The sequence below is a fragment of the Myotis myotis genome, unplaced genomic scaffold (assembly GCF_014108235.1).
Source record: "Myotis myotis isolate mMyoMyo1 unplaced genomic scaffold, mMyoMyo1.p scaffold_m19_p_12, whole genome shotgun sequence".
In the NCBI taxonomy this organism is placed as follows: domain Eukaryota; kingdom Metazoa; phylum Chordata; class Mammalia; order Chiroptera; family Vespertilionidae; genus Myotis; species Myotis myotis.
The window spans coordinates 3,309,098-3,336,795 of record NW_023416316.1 but is presented as its reverse complement, the minus strand read 5'-3'; the positions used below and the strand labels follow the sequence as shown (position 1 = coordinate 3,336,795).

General features: G+C 57.4%; 1 long non-coding RNA gene across 1 annotated transcript; it reads left to right on the top strand.

The window, feature by feature from the left end:
- The first annotated feature begins 5,081 nt into the window (after positions 1-5,081).
- Positions 5,082-17,645, top strand: LOC118666976. The gene is made up of 3 exons (XR_004971115.1): positions 5,082-5,269; positions 8,239-8,352; positions 13,930-17,645. It is a non-coding gene; the product is annotated as an uncharacterized LOC118666976 (long non-coding RNA).
- Positions 17,646-27,698: the final 10,053 nt, after the last annotated feature.

Below are 27,698 nucleotides of genomic sequence, written 5' to 3'. Positions count from 1 at the left end.
CCCACCCCAGAGCCGGGCGGGGGCGGGGAGGGGGGCCAGTAGTAGAGAGAACTTTCCAGACCCCTTGAGCGGGACCAGTGTGCCCCCGGAGGACACTTCTAGATGCTAACAGAGACCCCAGCTCTAAGCAGGCCTTCCCCTGGACTGCAGAATTTGGGGTCAGGCCATGGTTGATTTCCGTGTGCCTCAGTTTCCTTTCGCGGCCCACCACCGGCCCCTCCCAGCCCTGCCTGCTCCTGGCTGTGTGGCCTGGGGTGGCCGCCTTCACCACGCAGCAGCGGTGGGATGGGTGAGGACCAGTGCCAGCCTGGCCTGGGTGCTGGAAGGTGGAGGCCATGCTAGTCTTGACCTAGCACCGGGCCCGGCACACACTGAGCACTCAGGCCACCATGTTGGAGCCGGTTGTTTATTGTTATTCCTGAGGGATCAGGAGGCCCAGCAGAGTCCCTCCCTGCGCAGAGTGCTGAGCGTGAACTCAGGCCTGTTGTGGAGCCCCTCCCCCCGCGCCTCCCCCCTCTCCCCCCCCCCCCCGTCCCTCCGCCCCCCCCCCCCCTCGCTGAGCGGTGTTGAAATCACCCAGCCGCTGCTGAACAGAAATTTCCAGTCTCCCTGGCAAAGCCGGGAAGAGTTTGGGTGCGGCTCAGAGATGAAGTTGGGCAGGCTCTGCGGGGCCAGGACTGGGGAGGCGCCCCCAGGTGTTGTGGGGGACAAGGAGGCACTCCAGGCCTTGGGGAGCCCCTAGCCTCCAGCTACAGCCCCAGAGCGGTTCCAGCACAGCCCTGTCCCTGGTGGTCCGTGGAGGGCTGTGGCTGAAGCATTGCTGGCCGTGCCCTTTAGCAAGCCCTGGACCCCGAGAGTCTGGGCACCCCCTGGAAGATGAGATCAGGGTCACGGTGTGGGGGCTGTTTGCTTTAGTGACTGCCCCAGCTGTGGGGGTCGCCAGGCCCTCAAGGGTCCCACTTAGCTGATTCCTTGGCCATGGGGAGAGGGAGCGGCGGAGGCTCCCAGTTAGGAGGGAGGGTTGCACTGGGCTGTGGAGTCCCTGTCCTGAGTGGCCTGGAGACCTGGCCGGCAGGCTGACCCCTGCTTCAACCGGGGGCTGTGACCCTGGGGGGATCTCTGGCCCTTGTGCTCTGTCTGCAAAATTGGCCTGTGGCCCTCACTCAGAGGAGCGCTGGAGTGGGAGGGGCCGGGGTCGAGCCCCTGCACTGCTCCGAACTGGACAGGTGACCCGGGCGAGTCCAAGGCCGAAAACACGGAGCAGCAGCACTAATGAGGGCACAGAACACGGCCGCCTCTGTGGCAGGAGGTGCTGGGGTTCCACAGCCACCTCTCTCCCTGTTGCTCTTGAGGGAGGTTTTGTTTCTTTTCCAGATGAAGTAACTGGGGCTCAGAGAGTTCAATTCACTTCCTTGAGGACACACAGCTAGGAAATGAGAGTCAGGATTCAAACCCTGATCGGCTGGCTTAGAGCCTGAATCCCTAAAGAAAAAGCAAGTTGAATGTTTTTAAAAATAAAACTCCTCTGCCCTAACCGGTTTGGCTCAGTGGATAGAGCATCGGCCTGCGGACTGAAAGGTCCCATTTCAATTCTGGCCAAGGGCATGTACCTGGGTTGTGGGCACCTCCCCAGTAGGAGGTGTGCAGGAGGCAGCTGATCGATGTTTCTCTCTCATCGATGTTTCTAACTCTATCCCTCTCCTTTCCTCTCTGTAAAAAATCAATAAAATATATTAAAATAAATAAATAAAGCACTTCAAGCACCAGCCCTTCGAGATGCTCCTAATTGAGAACACAAGACTGCAGGGAGACCTTCGTGAAAGTTAGATGTGAAAAGTGCCACGTAAAACGTTAGCAGTGACATGGGGGCACCGGGAGAGGGGGGTGCAGGGTGGGGAACAGGGCAGGCAGGAGCTGCGAGGGGAGGCACACGGGAAACAGGGAAGGCCGGTCCTGAGCAATGACAAGGGAGTTCAGTGGAGGGCACAGGCCAGGCCTGGAGGCTGGCACAGCCAGGCAAAGCCATGGCGGAGGGAGAGGATGTCGCATGCTCGGGCCTTGGAGGACGTTGGGGAGAGAGGCCGCAGTGGCGGTGCCAGGCTGGGCTGGGCTGCCAAGGCCGTAGAAAGCTACCTTTGCGCGACAGAAATGGGGAGCCGTCGCCGGCCTTTGAGCAGAGGCGGACGTCATCCTACCCTATGGGAGGTTTAGAAACACAGTTCTCTGAGCAGAGAAATGGCCTGAAAACACACGCAAAACACAAAAACACAAACACAAAACCACAACTGGAAGGACAGGGCCAGGAAGCACTGCGTGAACTTCTGTAGTGTTTTCTTTTAAAAAAAAAGAATATAGATAGATAGATAGATAGATAGATAGATAGATATGGCCTTATACATTAAAAAAAGGAAAGGAAATTTTCCAAGGAAAGTGGGGAGCGGGAGGCAGAGAGCTGTGGGAGGCTGTGGCAGGAAGCAGCCACGATGGTGGGCCCAGTGCCCCTCTGGCTGCTGGCTCTCCCGCTGTTTGAGTGATGGGCGACCTCGCAGCCAGTGGGGCTGTGGGGTTTTTGAGAACCTCCTCTTACCTCCAGCCTTAGCCGTCTGGCAGGTGACAGATTCCGCCTGTCTCTACTCCTCCCACGAAGTCTGTCCCCCCCCCCACTCCTCCCCACGGGCTGGGCTGCGGGACACAGGCCGATCTTCAAATCCCATCTGGGCTAAGCCTGCCTGGGAACAGCCTCCCCATGTCCTTGAGGACAAACTGCTGTCCTACGTGGAGCGCCAGGCACTGTACTAGGCGCTTTAAGGACAGTGTCTCCATCTGAATATAATCAAGCAAAAAAAAAAAAAAAGTGTTGGCTTCAGCATTTGACAAGTGGAGAATGGGGGTGCAGTGGTCTCCCCAAGCGTTTACCCTAAGGGGGCAGTGGGATTTTTGCCGAAGGTGGGCGCACCTGGGAGTCCTGACCTCGAGGCTGCACTGCCTCAGGCCCTGCAGGGGAAATGTCTGCCCATGTCCCTCTGGCCCCTGAAGGAGGAGCTGCAGTCCCCACTCTGCCTGGATCCTCTCCTCCCTTCTCCCACCATCCACACACACACTCCCGCTGGACGGGGGACGCCCAGTGAAACCATTACTTCCTCTGCAGAGAGTCCCGGACTGTACCTCCTGTCCCCTTTTCCGAGTTCCTGTGGAGCGGCCCTGGGAGGGAAGAGAGGCTGGAGGAGGGGATGGCTGGGACATGAGAGGAGGGAACCAGGCTTGTTCTGGGCAGGCCTGGGGCAGGATGGACGTGAGAGGGAGGATGGCCTGGCTCAACCCAGGGAGAGATGGATCGACCAGCCCTTGGGATTACTTGGCTTAGGGGCTGGAGGAGGACGAATTCTAACAGGAGAGAGAAGCGAAGATCCAGGTTGCCCAGCACAGCCTGGCTGTTTCCCCCCAGTCCGAAGGGGGCACCGCACTTTTCTGCCCCTCTTCACCCCCGGCACCTACTGGACGGGTGCACACAGAGATGAAAAGAACCCTTTAGAACCCCGGGTGGAGATGCCCAGAATTGGGAAGAGTGGCGTGGGCTCCTAGTAAACTCAGAATCCCCAGTGCCAAGAACAGTGACTGGTACATAAGCCTGTGCCGGGGGAACAAATGCACGAATGAGGCATCGCCTGCCCCCAGCCCCCAGCCCGGGAGGGGGACCAAGAGCCTTGAAGGCGCCTGCTCCTTTGTGCAGCGAGACCTCCAGCCTCCCGTGGACGCCCCCCTCCCCCCAATGTGCAGGCTGGCGGGGACAGGCTTTGGGGGTGGGGAGGCAAGAGGCCCAGCAAGCAGCTCCACTTGGGAGGGAAATGCCCCCTCTGGTGCCTGGGCATGGGCATTGCCTGGAGCCCTGAGGGACTTTCAGGGACCCCCAGATCACCCCAATGGGGACCCACACACACAATCCCACAGGGGGAGCACGGCTCCACCCCTCACTAACTGGACCAGTTGCCTCAATTTCCCCATCTGTAAAGGGGACTGATAGCACCACCTGCTGCACCGGGTTGCTGGGAAGGTCGCAAGCCAGGCACCAGCTCAGCATGTCCTCCCTGCCATTGTAGGTAACAGCACAGGAGGGCGTGGAGGGGGAGGAGGACGTGGAGGGGTGGACCGAACTGCCCATCAGCCAGCCGGGCTTGGGGGCCACTGTGCCATTGGCTTAGGGGTGCCACTGCCTTATTGGATGACTGCGCAAGGCCCAGCCTCTCTCCAGACCTGTCTCCATTTGCAGAATCAGGCCCTGCTAACCCGGACAGTCTTGACCCTTCGCCAAGCCCAGGCCAGATCTGCACACAGTTCCTGGGATTGCCTGGACACACAGGCACCCATACCCATACACACAGACCCACACTCACACAGGGACATGTGTGCACACAGCACATGACACGGGGACACACACATGTGCACACAAACAGACCCACACAGGCAAATATTCACACACACACACACACACACACACACACACACGGGTTTGTTTACACACAGGCCACAGGCACATCCCACACTCACACTCAGCGCCCTCCTGTGTCCCAGTCCCCCAGCTCGCCTCGCCCTGGCCCGGGGCACCCACCCCGGCTCACACTCCTGCTCACGCTCCTGAACCCGGAGCCGCTGTGCACCAACTGTTGGCGCGGGCGGGGCGGGGAGCAGGAGGGAAAAATCCACGACTCAGCCCGGGAAGAGGGGGGTGCAGGGTGGGGGTGCGCGGGCGAGGGAAGTGACAGCCCGCGGTCCCCTCGAGTCCCGGCTCATGAATATTAATGTGGCGGTAATTAACATGCAGGGACGCAGCAGGCTGGATGCGGCGCCTCCGGAGCGCTGGGGAGCGCGGCGCTTCCAGGCGCGGCTCCGGCTCCGGCCGGCTCGGGAACGGGGGCTGGGCGGGGGGTCGTTTTCGGTCCCGGCTTCCAGCTCCCGCCCCGCGACCGCCCCTCCGCCCGGCCCCGGGCCGCCCGCCAGGCCGCCGCTTCCCGGAGCCGGCCCCTCCCGCCCTCGCCCTCGCGGCCGGTGATGTCATCGGCACCAAACTTTCCGCTTCCCGGCGCGTCTCGGGACCCTGAGTCATCGCCGCCCCCGCCGGGCCACGCCGTCTGTTTGTGCAGCGCCGGCCCCGCTGGCCCGGCCTGACGTCAAACCGGCGGGGCCAGGAACCGCGGGGGGCGGCCGCTGGGGACCGGACGTCGCTCCAGGGCCGGGGAGGCGACCGCAGTGCAGGGCACACCCTGGGTTCCAGGTCAGAATCCCGGTCACCTGATGGGGAGGGGCCGACCCGGGGCAAATCCTTTAAGCTCTCAGGACTTCAGTGTCCGCATCTGCCACTGAGCAAAACAACCTGCCCAGGCGCCCTCAGGCCCAGGGTTCTCAACCTGTGGGTCGCGACCCCTTTGGGGGTCGAGCGACCCTTTCACAGGGGTCGCCTAAGACCATCGGAAAACACACATATATAATTACATATTGTTTTGTGATGAATCACTGTGCTTTCATGATCAATTTGTAACCATGGAATTGGGGGTCACCACAACATGAGGAACTGTGTTCAAGGGTCGTGGCGTTAGGAAGGTTGAGAACCACTGAAGCGAACTGTGAGCCCAGAGCCGGGGCCACACAGCAGGTGGGCACTAGAGCTGGGCCCCCAGCTCCCCTTCTTTCTGGGGGCCACGCCCTGTTACCCCCCAGGAGCCAGGTCACCTTGAGGGCATATGCTGAGAAACCCCCCACGAACCATCCAAGGGGGTGGAGTGCTGGGAGCGGGACCAGGGCGCCTGGGCTGGAGTCCTGGCCGGGCCGTAGGTAACCGGCCAGCTTTCCCATCTCTAAAACAGGAGCGAATCCAGCATAATAACCGCGTGGACTCTGTGAGGGGAGAGGGTCAGAGGGGGAAAGACGCGTTGCAGTGTGAAGGCTACTGGGCAACCGCTGTCACATTGGCGGCCTTCACCTGGGTTCAAATTCTGACTCCCACTCGCCCCGCCCTTCCCCTCCTCATCCCCTGACCTGCCTGTGCTAACAGGAGTGTGTGTAAGCGAGTGCTAACAGCTGAGCACTGCGCCAGGCCTGCCATCTCCAGAGCCTCCGGTCTCTGAGTGCTAGGAAACTTGTTAGCAAATGCTGCCCAGCCCTTCGCCAGAGCAGCCCAGAGAGAGTCCGCCAACAACAGCTGCAGTTCCCTGCCTCTTTCCTGGGCCTTTGGCACATAATCTTGGGACCCATTTTGTAGGTGGGAAACTAAGAACCTACTGCTCTCAGGGGTTGAGCAGGGACTAGGCCGTGGGCAAACTACGGCCCGTGGGCCGGATCCAGCCCGTTTGAAATGAATAAAACTAAAAAAAAAAAAGACCGTACCCTTTAATGTAATGATGTTTACTTTGAATTTATATTAGTTCACACAAACACTCCATCCATGCTTTTGTCCCGGCCCTCCGGTCCAGTTTAAGAACCCATTGTGGCCCTCGAGTCAGAAAGTTTGCCCACCCCTGGGCTCAGGTCTGGAGTCCTAGACCACATGCCTCCCAGATTCTGTGTCCCAGGCGGCATCTGGCCCTGGTCCGGGACCACCCCTCCCCCAGTTAGTGCGGCTCAACCCCTTCAACTCCTCCGCAGCCCTGCCCCCCCCCCCCACCCTGCAGCCAACAGAGAAGGGCCTGCCCCGCCTCCCCCTCCCTCTGCCTGTCTCCTGCACCCTTTCAAGTCCTCCAGGCCGCCAGGCCGCCTCTTTGCAAGGGCTGTTCCCTCCCCTCTGACCAGAGCACTGTCTCTCCTCTCCCATTTCCTGGTTAACATCTCCTCCATCTCGCCTAGCGCTTCCCCTGGGGAGTGTCCCAGTTACCACCACACACACACACACCAGCACTCACTCCCACATCACACAGATCACACCACACACACACAGACATGTGCACACACACACACTCCCCACATCACACAGATCACACATATACACACACACACACCAGCACTCATTCCCACACCACACAGATCACACCACACACACACACTCCCCACATCACACAGATCACACACACACACACACACACACACACACCAGCACCCATTCCACACCACACAGATCATACCACACACACACACACACACACACACACACCAGCACTCACTCCCTACATCACACAGATCACACCACACACACACAGACATGTGCACACACACACACTCCCCACATCACACAGATCACACATATACACACACACACACACACCAGCACTCATTCCCACACCACACAGATCACACCACACACACACACACACTCCCCACATCACACAGATCACACATATACACACACACACCAGCACTCATTCCCACACCACACAGATCATACCACACACACACACACATACACACCAGCACTCACTCCCCACATCACACAGATCACACCACACACACACAGACACACACACACACAGACACACACACACACACCAGCACTCACTCCCACATCACACAGATCACACCACACACACACACAGACACACACACACACACACACGTACACCAGCACTCACTCCCCACATCACACAGATCACACCACACACACACAGACACACACACCAGCACTCACTCCCACATCACACAGATCACACACACACACACACAGACACGTGCACACACACACACCAGCACTCACTCCCACATCACACAGATCACACACACACACACACACACAGACACATGCACACACCAGCACTCACTCCCCCACATCACACAGATCACACCACACACACACATGCACACACATGCACACACACGCACACATGCACGCTCATGTACTCCATATGCCATAGGCCGCAGGCACACATACCCCACATATATCACATTCACCATTCAAAATACACATCTTACTTACCCTGACCACACAATACACACACACATTCACACAGAGACCATACAGCACACATCAAAGCTGCATTAGTGCCCCTCCTCCGGGCTCACTGCCTCTCACCTCGCCCCCACCCCCATCGTGGTATTTGGAACTGCCCAGGTTCAAATCTGATCTGCTGCTTGCCAGCTGTGAGCGGAGTCTCCGAACTCTCCTGTGCCTCGGTGTCCTCATTTGGTAGAAAGGAGAGAATGATAGTTCCTACTTCAAAGGTAGTTGTGAGAAATGAGTGAGTGACTCCACACATACGCTTAGAAAGGGGGCCCTGAACGGTGAGCATGCAACAAACGGGGACCGTCCTCTGTCGCCAGGCGCCCATCTGTCCAGGGGACCTTCAGTGCCAACACTGAAGATGGAGCAGCAAATAAGACGGACAGCCTGCCCTCTGGCACTCACAGCCCAGGTGGGAGACACATCTGGAACAGGTAACCCCAGAGCTAGTCAGCTCATTAGGTGCCACACTGTTACCCTCCCTGTGCCAGGACACCTTTCGGGCATATACGGAGAAAACCCACCACAGGTTTCTGCTGGCCCAGGGGTCCAGGGAGGGTGCCCAGGGTGGGGACACTTAGGCTGAGATTGGCAAGACGGGGAGCAGAAAGCAGTGTTGTAGGCAGAGGGCATAACATGCAGGCAGACCTGGGAGCAGACAGAACATGCTGCCCAGACCGGAGAGGAGGTGCACGTGACCAGAGCGCAGAACCGAAGGGGATGAGGGGGCGGAGAGGCTGAGGGGAGCCAGGCATCGGAGCTGGGAATGAAACATGGAGTTGGAGAGCCGGGGATGGTTAGAGGGAAGGCAGTGGTCAGCGTGCATTTACGAAGGTCTGTCTGGCCAGCAGGTAGCGCGCATTGGACAGAGAGATGGGCAGAGAGTGGGGCCTGGGAGCCCAGTCTGGATAGTGGCACGGGCAGTGGGCAGGGGGTGAAGGGAGCTGACTTCTTTAGGTGGGTCACTCCTCAGGTCTTGGTAAGTACTGGGCTGGAGTTGGGAAGGAGGAGTGGGGGATGGCACCTAGGACCAGGCCAGGGTTGGAGTTCCGGGCTGGATGTGATGATGGGAGCAAGTTCAAGGAGGAAGGGAGATCTTATCTTGCATCCAGCTGAGTCCACCCACTGCCCCCCTCCCAGCTGCACAGCACCAGGGACCTCAGCAGCGCCCTTGGACCTGAGTCTAGGCTTTAGCGGGCACACTCTGGCCCTCTCGCACCGTGTCCTGCCTCATGAGGGCCGGAATCCTTGGATCAAGGAGACATGCCCAACTAGATCTGTGATCTGCACAACCGGGCCCCTGGAAGCCCCTGCTCGATGGCCCATCCGTTTCCTGGGTCCTTCCTCCTGCAGGTGGTCTGAGCCGCCCCTAAGCCCCAGGCTGGCCGAGGAGTGGCTGCTGGCAGGGGCGTGGACAGTCCGCACTCACAGGCTGGAGTGTCCACACCTGAACTGCAAACCCCTCTGGGGAAAGGATGGGAGCTGGGGCGGAGAGAAGACGGCTGCCAAGCGGGAGGGAGGCCGCCGGCAGGGTCGCCGCGCTCCCCGCCGCTTCCAGCACCGAGCCCAGACTTCTAAGCACAACCCCAGCCTCCAGGTGTATCTGCCCTCAGGAAGGCGAATTTGTCAAGACGGAGGTCAGAACACACTTTACTGAGCAGTTTGTTGGTTTGATTTATGACTTTCAAATCCTCAGACATGCGGCGTGAGCCTCTGCTTGTGCTCCTGCCCCCAAGGGCTACCCCAGGAGCTTTCCAGAGCCGCACCTCAGCTTCCCCCGGCTGACCCTTGACTAGCGGTTGACCCCAGGGGATCCTGCAGGCTCCCTTCCGAGCTTCCGGACCCCACTATGTGCCCTCACGTGTCTGTCCGGTCCCTCGGTCCTTGTCTGCCTCCCCCTTTGAAGGTTCAGCTGCAGCTCCTCCTCCTCCTCCAGGAAGCCCTCCCTCCCTCCAGGCCCTGGCTCTCCAGCTTGTCGCAGGCGTCACTGGGTCGCAGTGGTGCATGGTGGTCTGACTGGCACGGGACCGGAAGCTCCTAGAAGCAGTCGCCGCCGGCAGCAGAAGCAGGATCTTGCACTGAGCAGGGTCCAGGCTCAGAACCCACACAGACTTGGGGTTACATCCCAGCTGGGTGGCTTCCTGGCTGTGTGACCCTGGGAGGCGGCTTTGCTGCTCTGAGGGGCCTCCTCTCTGAAAACCCAGAATCATAACGGTGCCTCGCGGCGTGGACCGGGAGCCCACGTGTGCTGGCGCTTGGCGAGAGCGGGGAAGGAGTCGGGGAGGCGGGCGTTACATCATCCCCTCTTCCAGCTGAGAAAACACGGGAAGGAGGCTCAGGGGGGCGAGGCCGGCTGCTCAAGGTCACACAGCCCGTCCCGGGGCGAGGCCCACGCCCGGCTGCGTGAGCCAGTGCGCAGACCACTGGGCTCCCCGGTCGCGGACCCGCCTCCGCGCTGCGTCTCCGGGTGTCCGGGGCCTCTGGGCCACGTGGGGCGGCGGCGCCGGGCGAGCCCGCAGCGCGGGGCGGGTTAACGGCGCCGCCGCATTGGGCCGGCCTCCGGGAGAACCAGCCAATGGGCGCGCGCGGCGGTGAGGTAATGCCGGCCGCGCGGGGTGGGCGGAGCCGGCGGGGACTGGCGGTGCTCGCGGTCCTTCTCCCCCCACCCACTCCCCCACCTACTCCTCACCTTCGACCTTGATGTCCCCCCGCACCCCGCAGCCCCCCGGGAGGGCCCTAGGGCCTCGTCCTTTCCTTTTCCTTCCTAAGGTCTCCTCTGACGTCTGCGGCAGGAACCGGAGACAAGCTGCCTCCTCTGGCCTCAGTTTCCCTGTTTGCAAGATGGGCGGCGATGATCACTGAAGGCCAGACCAGCGTGGGCGTCCATGGGTCCCAGGACAGTTTGGGTCCCTCCCTGCCCTTGGCCTACACGTTTATGGCGCGGCCCTGGCCCTCCTGGGGTGCCCAGCGCCCTCGGGGGGTGGGGCGGGGTGGGCTGGGAGCTCCGGGCCCAGCGCAGCGAGGCTTCCCGGCAGCCACACCCTCCACGTGGCGGCGACGCCGCAGCCTCTCCCCATCCATTGGACGTGCGCGCCTGACGCTCCCCGGATGCCCCTTCGCTGCCACCGAGCCCCGCAGGAGCTGCAGAGGCAGCTGGCTTGGTGGGCAGAGGGCAGGGTTCATGCAACCATCAATATTGATGGAGCGTCTGACACGAGCGGCTTAGCTCCAGGCCGGGAGGCGGCCAGGGCTGCGCGCCCCTCCGGGCCGGCCTGCGGGGCTGCGCACCGGCCGCCGTCTGGACAAGGAGCGGTTTAATGCCTTTCCAGCCGAGCTGGCTCGGCCGCCGCGGCCGGCTTATTCGTCAGCTCGCTCGCGGGGAGGGGGAGGGGCGCAGGGGAGGAGGGGCTGGCGCTGGGAACCGCAGAAAGCTATTCTCAGGGGCTCCCCGTGTGGGGAGGGCGCTCAGCAGGCGCTGCTGCTTCCCAGAAAGTTGATTATTTTTAACCCAGAAGAAGAAAGGAAGGAGGCGAGGGAGAAGGACTCGGGGAGAGAGGAGAGGAGGAGAGGAGAAGGGAGGCAAGGAGAGCAGAGAAGGGGGAGGGGGGGGGGACTGGGGAAAGGAAGGAGAGCGGAGGGAAGGGGGAAGGGCAGGGAGGAGAGTGCTGGCTGAGGCCTGATGGAGGGGAGGGAAGGAGAGGCAGGGCCTGCTGGAGTTGGGGAGGCAGCTGGCAGGGTCTCTGGGAGGGGCCTGGATGGAAGGGGGCGCTGCCACCCTCCTCGCCCCTCCCTGCACCCTCTGTGAAGCTCTCCTGCAGGACCACCTCTGGCTGCCCACCCGCCTTCCTGTGCTGGGGCTGAGAACGGCCCTGCTGGGCACCAGCAGCCCAGGGCTCTGGCCGGCACTGGGGCTTGAAGAGTGGGGTTGGGGGTGGGGGGGAGCACAAGGCAGCTACAGCCCTGCCCTAGCGTGCTGTCCAGCCTGCAGCCTGTGCACAGACACGGCCTTGCCTGTGTGGGGACGCCTGGGGGAGGAGCGAGGCAGGTGGTCCTGAGCCCCATGGCCTCCTAGGGATGGGGCCCCCTTTCTCCTGCCTTAGGGTGGAGTGGGGCTGAAAACCAAGCCTGGAGAGGGGGCCTGAGGGAGGGTGCTGGGGACACAGTGACAAACAAGAGCCGGCCCACATGGGGCTCGCAGTCCTGCACAAGCTTCATGAATAATGCATCAAATCAGGACAAGTGGGCATCCGGCTGGGAGGGGACCTGCAGGGCTGGGAAGGCTGGTCCCAGGGGCCTGACCTCCGCAGGGTTATGGGAGGGGGGCCTGAGGACCAGGACGGCTAATGAGGGAAGAGGGGCTGGGACAGCGTGGATGGCGTCCCGAGAGCCTGAGAGAGGATCAGAGAGAGGGTGGGTGTGGCCCAGGACTGTGGCCCGTGCCCTGGAGGCCGCTGGGAGCTTTGGAAGAGTCTCCAGAGCAGAGAGAGGAGACCAGGTCTGCCAAGCTCACTCAGGACAGGAGGGGACAGGAGTGGATGCAGGGAGGTGGTCCCCAGGTCTTGGGAGAGAGAAGGCAGCCTGGCTCCGGCTGTGGCCTCTGAGATGGAGGGAGGCCGGCCTGGCCCTGATGCGGGAGGTACAGAGGACAGGAGCTTGTGTGCCGTGGTGTGCGGGGAGGGGCGGGGGGGGGGGGGGAGTTGTTGTTGAAGGAGGCTGAGGAGGTATCGGGGAGGTGCTAGGCTCTGGCTTGCCCAAGAAGGGATCCTGGCACCAGCTCCCTGCCCAGGGCAGCCAAGGGGAGAAGGCTGATAGGCCAGGCATTTGTGTTGGGACATTGGGGGGAGGGGGGCACAGGCAGAGGGAACAGCTTGAGCAAGGCACAGAGAGGAGAAGGGCAAAAGGAACCCACCTGTGGGACCGTGGAATCTTCCATAAAGAGGGGCTGAGTCTGGGTCATGCTAGGCCTTGACTGCAGGCAAAGGGGTCACTGCTGAGCTGCAGGTGTGGGCACCGAGGGTACTTTCCAGCACTGGACACAGCTCAGCAAATGGGTGGCTGGGGCCAGGGGTAGGGGTGGCGCTGAGTCTCAGCAGCTGGTGCCTGCACCCCAAAGCTAGAGAGGGCATGTGTATGACTGGGGTCAGGGGCCCAGCTGGGGGCAGCCTGCGGGTGTGAGTGTGTGACAGTGAGTGTGTGTCCCTTGTACAGAGTGTCCTGCCCTTCACTTGAGGCAGGACCCAGGGTCACACCCAACCCCTCCAGGACCAGGAACAGCCTGACCAGGCCAGACTAGAGGATGTGGTTGGATGTGGCCACAGCCCCGGCCCTTGCTCTGCCACCCAGCACCACGGCTTTCACCGCCCACCCTGTGGCTCGGGAGCCAATCTGACCCCGCCCCGAGGAGCCAGGGGCGGTGCCGGATTATTGGCCAGAGGGCAATGTCTGTACCGGTAACTACTGCAGGGCACGGAGAGGCCTGGTCATAGCATCCCGGGACCAGCACGCCCACTTCCCTCTCAGGGCCGGTCTGTCCCCTCCCGGGATGGGAGGGCTGGTCTGCTCAGCCCAGAGCTGCCCTTCATCCCAGGGCTCAGTGGATCGGCAGGGGCCCGGTCCCAGACAGCACCGGGGTAGTGGCCTGGCCCCCGCGGCTCTGACCCCACCTGCAGGCTCGTGGATTTCCTGGGCCTATGGCTTGCGCATCAGTCCTGCCACCTACCACTAGCCCTCCCACTCCCGGGTCAGGTGCACATCTGAAAGTCATGGCTAAGATTCACACATGGACCTGAGTCCAAACCCATTGCCGACTGGCCGTGAGCTCTGGCCTGTGTGTGCTCCAGTTTCTTCATCTGAGACAGAGAAAGGCTGGCGGTCAGGCCCTGAGCGAGGGAAGTGGCCTGTCCCTTGGGGACCTGCAGGATGGCGAGGGGCATGGGCTCCAGGACTGGAGAGCAGTCGGCTTACCACCACCTCTGCACAGGTCAGCGGGTGCTATTGTGCCCATTTTGCAGATGAGAAAACCAAGGCTCAGAAGAATGGATAACTGGCCGGCGCCACACAGCAGCGGGAAGGAGGACTGGGCTTCCGAGTCCCTAGCTGCTCTCTCCTGGTCCCCGCTGCCACGACCCTCTAAACCATGAACCGCGAGTGCAAAAGGCATCCCCCCGCAGGACACCCTACTCTCCCGCCCCCAAACCCACACGTGACCCTGGCCTGATGGGGCATCTCTGTGGAGCACAAAGGGGGGTCGCCAGGCAGAGAAAGAGCCCCCCAGGCGAGGAGCCGGCTCCACGGGCGCTTTTCTCCTGCTTTCTTCCTCGCTCAGCTCTTTGTTAAGCTCCCTTTCAGCTGAGCCGGCAGAGCCTGGGTGTTCTGCGCTGACAATAATTGCTGCGTCTAGACAGTGTCTGGTATGAGCCTCCCTCTCCGGTGCTCGCAGGCCTCCCTGGCTCCCTTTCCCAGCCCTGCGGCCTGCCCCACACCCTCCCTTTCCCACAGCCCTTCCCCTCTGGCCTGCCTGTCCCCCGTCCTGCCTCCCTCCTGCAAGGACCCTCACTTCTCTCTCCCTCTCCCGCTCCCACCCTCAGGCGCACATTCACCCTGTCCATCCCCGAGGCCTGAAATGCAGGGGACAGAGGTGTCTTTGCATTTGGCTCTGGCTGGGAGACGTTTGGGGAGACTGAGCCCAGCAACACGCCCCCCCCCCCCCCCCATCCCAGGGGCTGGGGACTGCTCACCTCACTGGACTCTGGGCCGAGCTGGGAGGCTCTGGGATTCTTTCCATCCAGGCCTGGATGGGAACCCAGAGAAACCAGCCCCAGAGGGACCTAGGGTCAGTACAAGGAAGAACTTTCTGGTGACAAAGACCGTCAGACATGGATGGAGCAGTTTCAGGAGATACAGGGGTGGGAGGTCAATGTTCACAAGTTCTAAAGCCCATCCCTGCCCTGACTCACATCAGCAATTCTGGAAGATTCCCCAGAAGCTCCAGTCTCCTCGCTGGTGTCAGAATTGAGGCCCTTGGAGTGATCCTAACACAGTAATGATACCATCCAGTGTTTGCTCAGCCCTTTTCCAGCTCCAACCACTGCAAATCGTCCACATATCCACTTATGTAATACTCCCAACAGCCCTGGGAGGGAGGGAGGCAGGGCAGGAGAGAGAGAGAGAGAGAGAGAGAGAGAGAGAGAGAGAGAGAGAGGGAGAAAGCCTATGATTTGTCCCATTTTACAGATGAGGAAACTGAGGCCGAGAGGTTAAGTAACTTGCCTAAAGTCAAAGCCAGTAAGTGGAGGAGCCTGGATTTGAAGCCACAGAGGCTGGCTCTGGAACCCCACTAACCACCAGTAATAGGAACAGCTAAATGCTTACTGAGTGCTGGGGCTGAGAGGAGCCCTTGGCATGAACCATTCCTTTGTCCTCACAGCACTGCTGGGAAGGACCGAGGGTTGCGCCCATTGTACAGGTTAAAAGAGAACAGCCCAGGGCGGCGGGTGCAGCCAGAGGCGGACCTAACTCCGCATCACGGGCTTGGCATGGAGCAGAAGCTCAATAAACGCTGCCATCCCATTCCCACTCCCGCCCTGGGCTTCCTTGAGCCCTTCCTGGCACACGGCCCCGGCCAGGCTGGGAGAGACAGAAGCCAACGTGCGTTCTGTCCATGAGACCACGGCCCGGAGTGGGCGGGCCCGTCAGCCAGTGTCCATCTGGAGGGGCTTCTGCTGAGGCCAGGGACCCAGGGCCTGGGAGTCAGGGGAGGGGCCTGCATCCAGGAAGTCTTTCTGCAGGAGGAGGAGCCAGCCCTGCCCTGGAGGATGAGGAAGAGCCAGCCGGGCCACGAGTGGACCAGCCGTGCAGGTGAGGGAGCCGGTGTGCTCCTGCAGGAAGCGGGCCTTCAGAGGCCGGCACAGGCGGCTCAGGGAGGAGGAGTACCAAGGGAGAATCATCTGGAACCTTTGCAGGATGGTCTAGAAAGCAAACCTGGAGGCCAGGAGGCTGGGAGGAGGCCCCTGCGAGTGGCTCCTCCTTCCCAGCAGATTCGTCCTCCCCTCCGGCCACTCCTCCCCCTGCAGAGCCATTTTGATTCTTCGCCTCCTCCCTGCTCCTGGGCTGCCAGGAACCTCTCACGTCCAGTCAGAGATGGAAGGGGGATGCTCGCCATTCATTCATCACCCGGCCATCGAGGCAGATGTCAGCAGCGCAAGCCCCTGGGCCTGAGCATCTCTCAGCCGCCAAGGCCGGTCCGGCAGATCCATGGATGAGCTCCGTGCCCGCCACCGCGGCCTGCCTCGGGGCCCTGCGGCCAGGGGCCTGTGTCGCGGCTCCCCAGGCCTTGACTTGACTTGGAACGCCCAGCATGGTCCTATGGCAGGGGGAAGGGGGCTGTGGGCCAGCAGAGACAGCACCTCCTGTCTGTGGGTGATGAAATGCTGTCCTGGGAGGTTACGGGCCGGTGAAGGAGGGAAACAAGAGCAGCCGGTGACACAGCTGGTGATGGTCCGCGGCAGGAACGGTGAAGACCCGCACACACAAGCTCCCCATCCCTGACCCCAAATCCCTGGTAGGCAGACAGTCCCCCACTCGGAACGTTTCCAGTTGTGGAAAGACACATGCTACACATTTCCCAGTCCCCCGCTGACGCATGGGGCAGCCCCTGTAATCAGACATGAATCTGTCTGCAGCAACGCATATGGACAAAGATCCTATCTGATAATAGACAAACATGGTAATTGACCGTACCTTCGCTATGCCTCCCATTGGCTATTCAGTGTGATATGCAAATTAACCGCCAACAAAGATGGCGGCTAATTTGCATACGCAGGCAGGGCGGGACAGCGCCATCCCGCCTGCCCCGCCACCATCTGGGCCTGCTATCTGTGACCCGGGGCGGCGGGCGTCCGTGTACAACCCGACCCGGGGTGGCCGGGCGGGGCAGCAGCAATCCACTGGCCCACCCGGCCACCGTCCAGGCGTCTTGTATGCGACCCAACCCGGGGCGGCGCCCCAACCCCCTGATCGGCCCTGCTGTGTGCGCGACCCGGGGAGGCGGGGCATGCGCCAAGGGATCGGGCCTGCCATCTGCCACCCGGGGAGCGGGCCTAAGCCAGCAGGTGGTTATCTCCCGAGTGGTCCCAGACTGTGAGGGGGCATAAGTGGGGCTGAGGGACACCCCCCATCCCCCCACCCCCTCCAGTGCACTGGGCCTCTAGTTATAAATAAACCCGGACTCAATTTCCTCCTCTCAAAAATGAGGCAGCACAGCCCTCCCTGGTTTGGCTCAGTGGCTGGAGCGTTGGCCTGCGGACTAAAGGGTCCTGAGTTCAGTTCTGGTCAAGGGCATGTGCCCATGTTGCGGGCTCGATCGCCAGTGTGGGGTGTGCAGGAGGCAGCTGGTCAATGGTTCTCTCTCATCATTGATGTTTCCACCTCCTCTCCCTTCTTCTCTGAAATAAAAATATATTTAAAGTAAAAACAAAGAAAGGAAGGAGGCGGCTCACAGGGTCGCCCTGAGAAGCTGGTGCCTCCCACGACACCAGCCGGCCGGCGGTGCCTCGGACACAGGCTCACGTCCTGTCCCAAGCCCTCTGCACTTTGTGCTCCTTTCTAGAACATTCCTTCCCCAGACATCTCGTGAGATGCCTTTCAGGGCCCTGTGGCTCTGCTCAAAGGCCACCTCCTTAGCGAGGCTTGTCCTGACGGTCCTGTCTCCTCCCACCCCCCCACCCCCCTTTCTCTTCCTCCACGGGCCCCCACCAGCTGACATAGAACGCCCTCAGTTGCTCACTGAGTCGCTGCCTGCTCTCCCACAGCAGAACCGGAGCTCCATGCGGGCAGGACGCGGTTCCCCTGCCGCCCAAGCGTTCAGCACCTGGGACAGTGCCCGCAGGGGGCGGGCGCTCCGATTTCTGTTAAACGAACAACTAACTGTCCATTAAATGTGCCTGGTCCATCGAAAAGGCTCAACAAAGCCCAGCTGGTACCATCGCCGTCACTGTTGTTATCGACGCTGCTGCTCCATCCTCCTCCTCCTCCTCCTCCTCCTCCTCCTCCTCCTCCTCCTCCTCCTCCTCCTCCTCCTCCTCCTCCTCATGTGTCTGAGTTGACCCCAGACCTTGGTCCTCCAGCCTGTGAAACGAGCATTGTGGGCACAGAGAAGTCAGCCCCCGCAGACCCGGTCAGGGCCCTGCAGGAGACAAAGGACGCTGCCACCCCACCGGGGAGCCGGCGCCTCGCCGCAGAGCGGCCGGGAGAAGCCTGGAGAACGCCAGCCCGGGGAGCGGCTGCCAGAAGGCCATACATAATTCATTGCCAAATGGGGCCTCGGGCGGCGCGCGCTGGGGGCTCGCTCTGCGCCTGGCACTTACCAACGGCTCCTCGTCCGCTGCCTCATTGCATCTTCACGGATCTGCAGGGTGCGATCCTTCCCCTCCCCCTTCTACCCGGGGGAGCCTGAGGGCCGCAGCCGGGGCCACCTTGCTCTCAGGGCCAAGCAGGGCCTCAAGCCAGCGGCCGTGGACCCAGCGGCCCCCAGTCCCTTCTCACTGTGGAGGGATGAGACAGCCCTGGGGAGGGGCTGGGAGGGACAGAGGGGACCGCACACACACACACAGAGGGCAGGCTGGGTCACAGCGGGGTGAGGAAGGCTCAAGGACATTGCATCCTGGCCCCAGCCCACCACCCCACAGGAGCCCTCCTCCCTGCTGTGGGAGGGAGCGGAGGTCACCCAGAGTGCTGGCTCTGGAGTTTCAGGGGCTCAGTTTGCGCAGCTGTAAAATGGGAATAACAGCCCTCCCCTCCCCTGCCTGGGGCTCTGAGATCGTGCAGAGGTGATACTGGCTCAGAAAGAGGTGCTGTGGAGGGCGGGGAGATGGGGAGATGGCGGGGAGATGGCGGGGGTGGGGGGGAGCCCAAAAGGTGACACACTCGATGTTCTGTTTAGATAACACTTTTTAAAAAATATATTTTATTGATTGTTTTTACAGAGAGGAAGGGAGAGAGATAGAGAGTTAGAAACATCAATGAGAGAGAAACATCGATCAGCTGCCTCCTGCACACTCCCCACTGGGATGTGCCCACAACCAAGGTACATGCCCTTGACCGGAATCCAACCTGGGACCCTTCAGTCCGCCGGCCGACGCTCTATCCGCTGAGCCAAACCGGCTAGATAACACTTTTGAAATAACGTGTTAGCGGTGGAGGACAGATTAGGGACAGCGGGAGAGAGGGGTGTGGCCATAGGAGAACAGGAGGCGGGACCTGGTGGCGAGGGGGTGTTCTGGATTCTGACTGAGGTGCAGGAAGCGCAAACCTGGGATAAGATGCCGGGGTCCAACCCCAGCAGGTCCAGGGGTCCCCAAAGGTGTGGACGGAGTCGGCGAAGAAGGAATGACACAGAGACAGCGTTCAGTTGATCAGCAGCCTAGCCAGGATCTCTAGCGCGGATCTCCAGCCAAGTTCTGGTCTGGATCTCCAGCGAAGTTCTGGCTAGGATCTCCAGCCAGGTTCTGTGTCCATGTTCTCTTGCTAGGTTCTCCAGCCAGGTTCTGTAGCCATTTTTCCTCACTAGGTTCTCCAGCCAGGTTCTGTCCAGGTTCTCCAGCCAGGTTCAGTCACCAGGTTCTAGTCAGGTTCTCTTGCCAATTTCTGTAGTCAGGTTCAGTGCAGGATCTTTTGCCATGTTCTCTCCAGCGAAGTTCTTCTGTCTCTAGAGAACGTTCTGTGTAGGTTCTGTGCCTAGGTTCTCTTTCTCTTGGTTCCGTATTCTAAGTTCTGTCTCTAGCTGTCTTATTACATCTGTATTTATACCAGTTGATTCAATCCTATCAATCTCTATTACAAAGGTTAGGGCGTTTCTTATCTCCATTCCAGGGAGTAAAGATTATGTAGCTTAAGCATGATTGTTCATAGTAAAGTGATTAATTTCCCGCCTGGCACTTAGTTAAGAGGTTTTATTCCCTCCCTAACTTCAGGGGAAAATCCCTACCTGGGGAAACACCCTTTCTCAGAGACCTTGGTTAAAACACATAGTGCCAAGAAGGTGAGCAAACATATTAAGAACAGTATGCCATATATGCCAGGTCCCTTGAAACAGCAAGCATGGACCCGCTCCCGGCAAATTCCCCCTTTTTTATTTTTTAAAAGCCAGCATTAAAAAGAAAAACCCCAAATGATCTCTTGTATCCATTTTAAGAGTAGGATTGGCGCTTTCCGCTATTACCTGAGTCCTGATCAATCACCCCAGGGAGAGCTTGCCAATCCTGCACTTTCCCGGGGTAGAAAGGCTGCAGTGGGGTTAAGGATAAGGCTCCTTGGGCCTACCTTCTCCCATGCCTCTACATTTACCTTTCGGGCACCTTTCCTTCCTCAGAAAAGCATGGACATACTTCTTGTATAAAACATTTTGTCTGACTGGGCGTAACCTTAACTCCTCTGCTAGCAAGCATATGTGTTAAAATATCAATACAGAGTCTTTTTTCCTTAGACTCAGTATGGCACATTTTCTTAATCTAAAGATCAATACAGAGTCTTCTTTCTTTGGACTCATTATGGCACATCTTCTCAATCTAAGTTCTGTACTATCCACCTTCTTACCCTATTTATCCTCTATAGGGGGGTCTGAAGTACCCTGGTGGAGTCCTATCCGTCCCGAATGTGGGGGTTCTCAATGGGGGGGGGGCTTACCTAGGGGAATCCTGTTCCAGGGGTTCCCAAAGGTGTGGACGGAGTCGGCGAAGACTATCCACCCTCTTCCTATGGTGGAGTCCTATCCATCCCGAGAGTGGGGCTTACCTAGGGGTCCCTGTTCGGGCGCCAGATGCTGGGGTCCAACCCCAGCGGGTCCAGGGGTCCCCAAAGGTGTGGACGGAGTCGGCAAAGAAGGAATGACATGGAGGCAGTGTTCAGTTGATCAGCAGCCTAGCCAGGATCTCCAGCCAGGATCTCCAGCCAAGTTCTGGTCTGGATCTCCAGAGAGGTTCTGCTTAGGATCTCCAGCCAGGTTCTGTAGCCATGTTCTCTTGCTAGGGTCTCCAGCCAGGTTCTGTCCAGGTTCTCCAGCCAGGTTCAGTCACCAGGTTCTAGTCAGGTTCTCTTGCCAATTTCTGTAGTCAGGTTCAGTGCAGGATCTTTTGCCATGTTCTCTCCAGCGAAGTTCTTCTGTCTGTAGAGAACGTTCTGTGTAGGTTCTGTGCCTAGGTTCTCTTTCTCTTGGTTCCGTATTCTAAGTTCTGTCTCTAGCTGTCTTATTACATCTGTATTTATACCAGTTGATTCAATCCTATCAATCTCTATTACAAAGGTTAGGGCGTTTCTTATCTCCATTCCAGGGAGTAAAGATTATGTAGCTTAAGCATGATTGTTCATAGTAAAGTGATTAATTTCCCGCCTGGCACTTAGTTAAGAGGTTTTATTCCCTCCCTAACTTCAGGGGAAAATCCCTACCTGGGGAAACACCCTTTCTCAGAGACCTTGGTTAAAACACATAGTGCCAAGAAGGTGAGCAAACATATTAAGAACAGTATGCCATATATGCCAGGTCCCTTGAAACAGCAAGCATGGACCGGCTCCCGGCAATAAGAGTGTACAGAACTGAACACACACACCGAAGAGTCTCGGTCAGCCTGGGAGAGCTGCCGGAGGCCAAGGGTCCGGGGGTGTCCCCGTCACCCCCCCCCCCGCCCCCCTCTCCCGCGTGATGCTGTCCTGTGGTTCTGCTAGGCATCCCCTGGGGGACCCGGTAAGGCACCTGGGAGCCCTCTGTGTTATTCTCACAGCTACACGTCAATCCACAGTGAGCATAACAGCACGTCGCTTAGAAATGTCATCTTCCTCTGCCCTTCGCTACATGGGACCTTGGGTCCTCCCGGCCTTTCAGCACCAACACAGTGAGGAGGTGACACCAGCTCAGGCGGTGAAGTCACTCACAACCTCTGCTGAGCACCCGCAAAGGCCAAGGCCTGCGTGGACACCCGAGGGAGAACGGTGGGGAGGATGCGTCCCTGCCTTCACGGAACTGGAGGACCGGGAGGGGAAATGCCGCGTTTAAACTAAATCCTGCAGCCTGGCCTGTGTAGCTCAGGGGTTAGAGCGTCCGCCCTCGCTCTGGAGGGTCGCATGGGTTTGATTCCGGTCAGGCACGCAGCCAGGTTGCAGGTTTGATACCCGGTTGGGGTGTATTCAGGAGGCAGCCAATGGATATCTATCTCTCTCATCGATGTTTCTTTTTTTTTCTCTCTCTCTCCCTTCCTCTCTCTCTGGAATCAATGAAAAACGTGTCCTCAGGTGAGGATTTTAAAATAATAATAATAATAATAATAATAATAATAATAATAAAAAACAAATGTCGCAGCTGAGATTATGCAAAGCAGGAAAGTGCCGGCTGGGGCAGTGCGTTCCGGGGCCACAGGGAGGGCTGCCCTGCGAAGGGACCACTGAGCAGAGCCTGGGCAAGGAACAAACTCTACACAAAGCGGGTGGCCACAGGCACAGGCTGGCCTGAGGCCGGGAGCAGCAAGAACTGGGGGCCCAGAGATGATGGGCTGTGAGAGGCCTTGGTTCCAACAGAGGCAAGAGCTTCAGTGCCTCACCCTGGAGCAGGCAGAGGTGCCCGGTGAGCCCGGGAGGCCGGAGCGCAGGCAGCGGGGCCTCTGAGATGCCTCACGCAGGGCACTGCCAGGCTGGCGTCGTGTTTTGAAAACCTCGTGCTTACCAAGAGGAGGAGGGGCTCGCGGGGGCCCTCACGTTGCCTGAGATGATTTTCACTGTGGTGTTACCTACGCACGTGCAAACACGAAATGAGCCGCAAACTCTCTGGAGCTCTTATAGAAGGCGCTCTTAGACCATAAACCCAGGACAAATGGATCAATCAAATACCAAATCAGTTCAAATCGGATTACTTTGATGCGACATATTGTCTGTAAACCCTGTCACCGGCTACGGTGCAAATGTGGCCCGATCACTGCGGCTTTGAGCGCGCGGGACAGAGCAGACTGGCCTTTTAAATCGCGGAGAAAAGGGCAGGCAACTCAAGAGAAAAATGACAGAAAATACTGGGGTTAAAGGATGTCACCGGAGGACACACCCAGATGACCAGCAAACCGGTGGGAAGGTGCTCAGCTCTGCGACTCATCAGCGAGCTACACGTCAGCCCCCAGGAGAGCTCACGTGAGGACTGGCCACGGCACGTGCTGGACGCGCGCGGAGCAGCCGGAACGCACGTGCTGTGGCGGGAATGGACACTGCCCAACCCCCGGGGGAAGTGTGCGGGGATCCACTCACTCTGAGCGGCCCGCCCCTCGGACCCAGCACTTCAGTCCTAGGCACGAACACGACAGCAGCGAATCCCTGTTTTCACCGAAGGACGTGACCTGCACGTTCACGATGTGTGGGAGCCGGACTGAGATGGCCCCAGACGCCCTGCGGCCGTAGACTGGACGCACGAGCGGCAGCCTCTCCACGCAGCGGCCCACCGGGCAGCCCTAAGGGCGGACCATCTACAGCCACACCCAACAACGCAGGCAAGACTCAAACAGCATGTGCCAGAGATGTCATTTCCATAAAGGACCAAAACAGGCAAGAATAGCCTCTGGGTTAGGAACCGAGACAGAGGTACCCTCCGGTGGGAGGAGGGTTAGATGTGGGGGTTGGGAGGAGGGGGGACCGAGGGACTGGACAGTTGGGAAGTCGCTAGAAACAGCACTTTGGTCCTCAAGGCTCTGAATTTAACTGAGAGGCCAGATGTGGGGGGAGAGGAAGGCCTCCCGGGGTGCAGGTCAGGGTCGCCCGGCCCCCCTTGCCTTATGCACACAGATCACCAACTAGCAAGGGGTAACCTAGTGCTAGAGCCCACCCAGGGCTGACGGAGCCCAGTGCAGCCTGTCCTCTCCCGGCCCACAGCACTGCCTCACTGTCCTTCGCCCACAACCTGCTGACCAAAGGCTGGGGGCCCTGGCTTGACCGGAGAGGGTAGATGCCAGGGGTAAGGAAGGAGCGGACCTTTCCGACCAGAGCCAAAGCTCCCCTGGGGGAAGAGACCGTGCGAGCAGCCCTAGGGCAGGCCGCTGGGAAGAAGGGGCTGGGGGGGCAGCAGGGGGCAGCCACACTGACCACAAGCTGCTGACCCAGCCAGCCTCAGGAACACTCAGCTGCAGTCCCAGCTTCGAGGATGCATTTATTTGTGCCTTAATCTTCCCTTCCCTTCTGCTTTGGAGCCGGTAAGGGAGGAGGGTTGCTCCCTGCTCCCCCAAAGTAGACAAATAATCCACATTTCTCAACAAAGGCCAGGTGGATGAATGCTCAGCCAGGCCAGCTGTTGTGCGGACGGCCGACGGGGCCTCCCGACAGGAAGTTCATGGCGAGCTTCCAGGAAAGCGGGACTCACAAGTTCAGATTTTTCACTAAAGAAGCAGCCACGGTGGGCCAGGCCCTGTGCTCAGAGCTTTGACACACACGTTCATTTCATTCTTCTGCTTATAGACCAAGAACTCAGGCATGCCTTTTTCTTGTCTTTCTTTTTCAGGCTATACTTTTAAAAAAATTTTTTTAAATCTTTATTGTTGAATGTTTTTCAGATTGAATCTGACAATACTGCCTTTCTGTTGGAGTGTCTGGTCCCTTTAATGTATTTATTGCTGTGGAGGACTTTACATCTATGGTCTTGCTGTTTGCTATCTATTTGTCCCCTCTCTTCTTTGAGCCTTTGTTTCTCCTTCATTGCCTTCCGTTGGGTTAATCAAGCATTTAAAAACATTCCATTCTCTGTTTGTTTTTAGCTATACCTCTTTAGAGTTTTTGGTTGCTCTCATAGGGGTTACCATGTGCATTCTTAAGTTATCACAGTGTACCTTCCAATAAACACACAGCACTTCATGGATTCTGCAAGAACATTACAAAAATAGAATTCCATTTCATCCCCACTGTCCTTTGGGCTAATTTGGTCACATATTTTACTTGTATATGTGTTATAGAAGGCACTGTTATTTTTGTTTTAAGAAGTCGATTCATTTTTTACAGAAAAGCAAAATAATCTTTTGTATCTATTCACATATTTGCCATTACCAGTGCTATTTTCCCCCCTGTAAATCTGAAATTCTATCTGGTATCATTTCCCTTAAGCCTAGCAACAAATTATCTGTTTTATTTATTTGAGAATGTTTTTATTTTTCCATTTGAAAAGGCATTTTTACTGATAACATTCTCTGTGAACAGATTCCTTTTCACCACTTTTAAGGTGTCATTCCATTGTGTTCTGACTTGCATTGTTTCCATAAGAAGTCTGTTGTCCTTTGCATCACTGTTTTTCTATATATAATTGTTTTTGGGGTTTTCCCAGCTGCTTCTCAGATTATCTCTTGATCTTTGGTTTTCAGCAGTCAGACCATCATGTGCTTATTAAGTCTGTTTTTCTTTGTATTTATCTTGATTAAGGGTCACTGAGCTTCCTTGATTATTATTTTTTCAATCAAATTTGGAACATTCTCAGCCACTATTTCATCAAATATGTTTTTTTGCCCCACTATCTTTCTTTCCTCCTATGTGATTCCAATTACATGTGTGTAAAGACTGCTTGATCCTGTCCTATAGGTTACTCAGGCTACATTTATTTTTTTCAATCATTTTTCTCTTTGTGCTTCAGAGTGGATAATTTCTTTAAAGTCACTGGTCCTTTTTTATTGGGTCTAATCCCATCCAATGAATGATTTCAGGTAGTGTATTTTTCAGTTTAGATTTTGATCTGATTTAAATATATATATATGTGTATATATGTGTGTGTGTGTGTGTGTGTGTGTGTGTGTGTATATATATATATATATATATATATATATATATATATATATATATATATTGATTTTAGAGGAGAAGGAAGAGGGACAGAGATAGAAACATCAGTGATGAGAGAGAATCATTGATCAGCTGCTTCCTGAAACACGAGCATGTGCCCTGACCGGGATTCAAACCTCTTGGTTCATAGGTTGATGCTCTACCACTGAACCACACCAACCAGGCATAATCTGATTTTTTTTTAAGTTTCTTCATCTCCTCTTGTTATGGTTGAAATATGTCCACCCAGAAAAATGTGTTGAAGTCCTAACCCCCTGTACCTCAGAATAGGACCTCGTTTGGAAATAGGATCATTACAGATGCAATTAGTTAAGATGAGGTCATACTAGAGCAAGGTGGGTCCTTAATCCATTGGACTGGTGTCCTGATAAGAAGGGGAGAGAGACACAGAGAGAACAACATGTGAAGATGGAGGCGGAGTTTGGAGTGATGCACTTACAAGCCAGGAATGCCAAGGATTGCCAGAAATCGCCAGGAACTAGGAGAGAGGCATAGAACAGATTTTTCCTCTGCACTTTCAAAAAAACTAACCCTGCCAACACCTGCATTTCAGAATTGTAGCCTCTGGAATGGCAAGAGGGTAAATTTCTGTTGTACAGTTTGTGGTACTTTGTTCTGGCAGCCCTAGAAAACTAACGTACTCCTAACATGTCCCATGTCTCTATTCATTATAACTGTCTTTTCCTATAGAGCCTTTAACAAACTTACCATAATGACTTAAACATCTGTCTACTAATTCCAACATCTGGGTTCTCTCTGAACCTGTTTTACTGACTTAAAAAAAAAAAAGTCTTGTCTATGTGTCACATTCTTCTTCCCGTATCTAGTAATTTTTAATTTTATGCTTGACATCTTGATGATACAATGGAGAGATTCTGAGTTGCGTCATCTTCCCCTGAAGAATTTTGCATGTTATTCTTCTGTTTAATTGTTGGCCACGCACCTTAATCTTGCGGAGGCTTGGTGTTAGGCTTTGTTCTGGAAGGTTTCTTTCCATCCTCACGCCTAAGTCCTGGTCTCCTAGAATCTCCATGAAGAACCTGGTATGTTTACCAAACCACTCTAACCGGGTGAGACTTAAACAAGAAAATCCGTCTCCCCACGTCAGGCAGCTGCAGAAGTCTCCGCTCAGCATTTCTGGCCGCCCAGCTGTGTTTTCCCTGGTCTTCTTGGAGTCAAGCCCCACACCAGAGTCAGCCAGGGATTTGAGGGGAGGTTTCTCCCTCTGTAGCTCTCTTGTCTGGGATTCTTCTCTCTCGATTTCCATCTGTCTGGAGGCCCTGAGCTCCAATTTCCTACTCGTCAGCCTCTCAGGCTTCTACGTTCTGCTGGAGTCCTAACCCCCTTGCACTACATCAACCGGAGAGCGCATGCCTTCAGGGGGGAAGCCAGTTCAGCGAGTCTCTCCTCAGTATGGTCTCTTTGTTTCAAGGGTCACGTCCTCTCCAGTTTCTGCCTGATTTTAGTCCCTCTCCAGTCATTCCAAACAATTCTGTCTTACGTATTTTGCTCAGGTTTTATAATTGCTGCCAGCAGAAAGTTAATCTGACATAAGCCACCCCTCCACTACCAGCAAGTCTGCACTTTGTAAATCACTCCTCAGACGTATAAGTTAGTGCTCAGGCTAGGTCTAGTTTTAGGCTTGACGTTGGAAGTAATATGGTGCAGTGGAAAGTGGAAGTCCCCTTGCTGGGGTCTGGAGCCAGCCATCCCTGATGTTGAGCCTTGACCCTGGTACTTTGCTGTATGACCTCGAACAAAGTCCTTCATCTCACCGAGCCTCGGCGGCCTCTCTTGTATGGCAGGAATAACAGCCTCTGTCTTGCAGGATGAGAAATGGCGGTGACCCAAGCGGACGCCCAGCACCAGGCCTGCACAAAGGTGCTCAGCAAATGGGCGTTGTTAGCAGCGAACCGCAGGCTCCTACAAGTAAAGAGCCTCC